A 5,017-nucleotide genomic window follows, 5' to 3' on the forward strand; every position below is an offset into this window, starting at 1 on the left:
GTGACATTCGTCTTTCGTGTCGTAGTGACTACAGACCCTTGAATGGGGTTAACTCACCAGTGTGAATGAGCACACTTGCCTTGGTGGATTAGCAGACTGGCTGGTAGATTAGTCCATGAAAATATTTTAACTAAAATTTGTAGTTGAAATAACAATGTTTATGACAATTTAATCGTACAGCAGTTGTGCCAATATATGTTAACATTCTAGTTATTTGTATGACCAACATTAGTCAACTTGTCTTTCCAGTATTTATGTAACTTTTTAGTAAATTGCATAATATTTAACACTTACAAGACATGCTTGTAAGCGTTATGCTTATAAGATTTTATGCTTATAAGATTTTATTCTTACAAGATTTTGTATAATACAATAATTATTTAATATAATAATTGCGGAAAAACCACAATATAAATAATATAATAATTATATTATTATTATATTATAAAATAATATAATATTTATTCACATGAGCTGAACCTGTGAATAAAGAAGGCAACAGCACACAATGTAAATAAGGTTCCCCCGAGGACATTACTAGTACAGAAGCAAATAATTACAATTGTTAGGTTTATGTTAGATCTCTGAAGGCAATCCTGACGTGGCTTGGATGTTTGGATTTAATTCTGTTACCGTTTGTAATCTTTCGTAATCCTTTGTAAAAGTCGTCGGGGGGGGGGGGGAGATGGGCGTTGAGGAAGAGGAGTGGGAGTGTAGCTGGAGTGTAGCTGGAGTGTACCTGGAGTGGGTTCTGTGAGTTCTTCTACCTCCCAAGCCCGTCCTGTGGCCTGGCTTGTCTTGTGATAACGTGATGTACAAGGCTTTTGCTTGGAGCAGCCCCGAAAGGTCCTCGCATCCCTAATAGGCCGGCTCTTCCTGCAGGAGGTAGGCTGCCCTGAGTAAGGGGCAGGGGATGGGAGGTGAAGGGGGAAGGGACGACATTCCAAAACTTCGAGATAAACGACACAAACTTCCCTAGGAAGTTTGTGGACTCGAGAAAGGTTGACGGGCCACAATACCAACCGGTTCTCTATATTCCTCAATGTATAAAATGTCAATGTTTTGTCTGTACCTAGAAACGTACAACCCCAAGCAACCTACCTAACCCATCGAGGCCAATGCCTAGAAAACTTCAATACTACATTTCAGTTTGACAAATACATCGCATTTTTAACGGATTGAAATAAATATAATATATATATATATATATATATATATATATATATATATATATATATATATATATATATATATATATATATATTATTAAATATGACCGAAAAAGTAAGATTAATAATTCTAACACGAATTTTCTCAATCTTTCGTACATTACGCTTCACTGTTGGAGGTAAATCAAAAATCACTTCTCCAAAATTCATTTTTATTTCTAGTCTGACGCGACACGGGCGCGTTTCGTAAAACTTATTACATTTTCAAAGACTTCACAAATACACAACTGATTAGAACTTGCGTATCTCTGATTTTATATCTACATTTGAGTGAGGTGGGAGGGGTGATGTGGCATTAACACAAGACAGAACAAGAGGGGATATTAATAGGGTATTAAAAGTATCAACACAAGACAGAACAGAAACAATGGGTATTGAATAGAAGTGTTTGTAGAAAGCCTATTGGTCCATATTTCTTGATGCTTCTATATTGGAGCGGAGTCTTGAGGTGGGTAGAATATAGTTGTGCAATAATTGGCTGTTGATTGCTGGTGTTGACTTCTTGATGTGTAGTGCCTCGCAAACGTCAAGCCGCCTGCTATCGCTGTATCTATCGATGATTTCTGTGTTGTTTACTAGGATTTCTCTGGCGATGGTTTGGTTATGGGAAGAGATTATATGTTCCTTAATGGAGCCCTGTTGCTTATGCATCGTTAAACGCCTAGAAAGAGATGTTGTTGTCTTGCCTATATACTGGGTTTTTTGGAGCTTACAGTCCCCAAGTGGGCATTTGAAGGCATAGACGACGTTAGTCTCTTTTAAAGCGTTCTGTTTTGTGTCTGGAGAGTTTCTCATGAATAGGCTGGCCGTTTTTCTGGTTTTATAGTAAATCGTCAGTTGTATCCTCTGATTTTTGTCTGTAGGGATAACGTTTCTATTAACAATATCTTTCAGGACCCTTTCCTCCGTTTTATGAGCTGTGGAAAAGAAGTTCCTGTAAAATAGTCTAATAGGGGGTATAGGTGTTGTGTTAGTTGTCTCTTCAGAGGTTGCATGGCTTTTCACTTTCCTTCTTATGATGTCTTCGATGAAACCATTGGAGAAGCCGTTATTGACTAGGACCTGCCTTACCCTACAGAGTTCTTCGTCGACTTGCTTCCATTCTGAGCTGTGGCTGAGAGCACGGTCGACGTATGCGTTAACAACACTCCTCTTGTAACTGTCAGGGCAGTCGCTGTTGGCATTTAGGCACATTCCTATGTTTGTTTCCTTAGTGTAGACTGCAGTGTGGAAACCTCCGCCCTTTTCCATGACTGTTACATCTAGAAAAGGCAGCTTCCCATCCTTTTCCGTCTCGTAAGTGAAACGCAGCACGGAACTCTGCTCAAATGCCTCCTTCAGCTCCTGCAGATGTCTGACATCAGGTACCTGTGTAAAAATGTCGTCAACATACCTGCAGTATATGGCCGATATAACTCTGTAGGGTAAGGCAGGTCCTAGTCAATAACGGCTTCTCCAATGGTTTCATCGAAGACATCATAAGAAGGAAAGTGAAAAGCCATGCAACCTCTGAAGAGACAACTAACACAACACCTATACCCCCTATTAGACTATTTTACAGGAACTTCTTTTCCACAGCTCATAAAACGGAGGAAAGGGTCCTGAAAGATATTGTTAATAGAAACGTTATCCCTACAGACAAAAATCAGAGGATACAACGACGATTTACTATAAAACCAGAAAAACGGCCAGCCTACTCATGAGAAACTCTCCAGACACAAAACAGAACGCTTTAAAAGAGACTAACGTCGTCTATGCCTTCAAATGCCCACTTGGGGACTGTAAGCTCCAAAAAACCCAGTATATAGGCAAGACAACAACATCTCTTTCTAGGCGTTTAACGATGCATAAGCAACAGGGCTCCATTAAGGAACATATAATCTCTTCCCATAACCAAACCATCGCCAGAGAAATCCTAGTAAACAACACAGAAATCATTGATAGATACAGCGATAGCAGGCGGCTTGACGTTTGCGAGGCACTACACATCAAGAAGTCAACACCAGCAATCAACAGCCAATTATTGCACAACTATATTCTACCCACCTCAAGACTCCGCTCCAATATAGAAGCATCAAGAAATATGGACCAATAGGCTTTCTACAAACACTTCTATTCAATACCCATTGTTTCTGTTCTGTCTTGTGTTGATACTTTTAATACCCTATTAATATCCCCTCTTGTTCTGTCTTGTGTTAATGCCACATCACCCCTCCCACCTCACTCAAATGTAGATATAAAATCAGAGATACGTAAGTTCTAATCAGTTGTGTATTTGTGAAGTCTTTGAAAATGTAATAAGTTTTACGAAACGCGCCCGTGTCGCGTCAGACTAGAAATAAAAATGAATTTTGGAGAAGTGATTTTTGATTTACCTCCAACAGTGAAGCGTAATGTACGAAAGATTGAGAAAATTCGTGTTAGAATTATTAATCTTACTTTTTCGGTCATATTTAATAATATATGTCTACAGGAAAGACTGCTACCAAAATATACTAATATATATATATATATATATGTATATATATATATGTATATATATATATGTATATATATATATATGTATATATATATATATATATATATATATATATATATATATGTATATATATATATATATATATATATATATATATATATATATATATAAAACATGGCAGGAATTAAGTGAGAGTAGTAATTGAAGACATTACCAACGAGATGTGTGCCACAGCGCCCCAACTGACCCATGACAATGACCCTTGAGTGGGAGAAGTGACACTGAGTAACGCGGAGGCCGAGCAAGCACTACCAGTGATGGTCTGGCCGGCAGGTCCCGGGGGCTCTGCACCCCACTACATTAGTGGCAGTAATTAGCTCAGCTCATAATTGACTTAAAACCTCGTAATGAAATTTGTGCTAGAGTGTCTTGGTCATCGTATAGTTGTAGGAGGTAGTTTCGTGTAGGTTGTTGAAGGTACTTTTTTGTAGGTTGTTGAAGGTAGTTTCATGTAGGTAAGCAAGTAATGGAGTGTGGAGCGGGTTCTTCCAAGGCCTCTAGCGCGCGCACACACAACCGCACACACAACCGCACACACAACCACACACACACACACACACACACACACACACACACACACACACACACACACACACACACACACACACACACACACACACACGCGATTAATGTTCAAGATTAGCATGGCCCCTGCGCAAGGATGACACGCAAAATCGTGAAGCGTTCCACATTTTTGTTTCAAAGCGTTATATGACAAAGAGTGCTGGGAAGACGGGACACCACGAGCGTAGCTCTCATCCTGTAACTACACTTAGGTAATTACACACACACACACACACACAACTACGCTGACGAAAGCCGCTGCCTACAGTAGTAATCCAATCATGAAGTCGGACTCTAACGATATATTTTGCTTTTGATCATTTACAACCACAGACGTGACCATTCACTCACACGCCGCTGACCAGCATATATACATCTTCCCTGTGTCCTCCTGGGACAGTGATTGAGGTCTGTTAGACACCATAGAGTGTGTATAGCGAGTTCCTGAGCACTCAGCCACAGGGGATTGTGGTGTGTCTACCCTGGAAACACAAACCGAAACTATCTCTATTTTCCGCTTGTTACAACTTGTAATAAAGTTGTTACATCTTGGCTTAACGTGTTTATGACGTATTAGAACGTTGTTACAACTTGCTATATTGGTTGTTATAACTGGTTAGGAAGTGTTAAAACTTGTTGGAACGTTGCACCAACGTCGTAGTTTCGGTGTGTGTTTGGCGGGTAC

At 39.5% G+C, this 5,017-nt stretch overlaps 1 pseudogene; it reads left to right on the top strand.

Moving 5' to 3' along the window:
- The first annotated feature begins 4,402 nt into the window (after window positions 1-4,402).
- On the top strand, window positions 4,403-4,464 carry LOC123769417 (U6 spliceosomal RNA; annotated as a pseudogene).
- Window positions 4,465-5,017: the final 553 nt, after the last annotated feature.

The sequence above is a fragment of the Procambarus clarkii genome, chromosome 66, assembly GCF_040958095.1.
Source record: "Procambarus clarkii isolate CNS0578487 chromosome 66, FALCON_Pclarkii_2.0, whole genome shotgun sequence".
Classification (NCBI taxonomy): domain Eukaryota; kingdom Metazoa; phylum Arthropoda; class Malacostraca; order Decapoda; family Cambaridae; genus Procambarus; species Procambarus clarkii.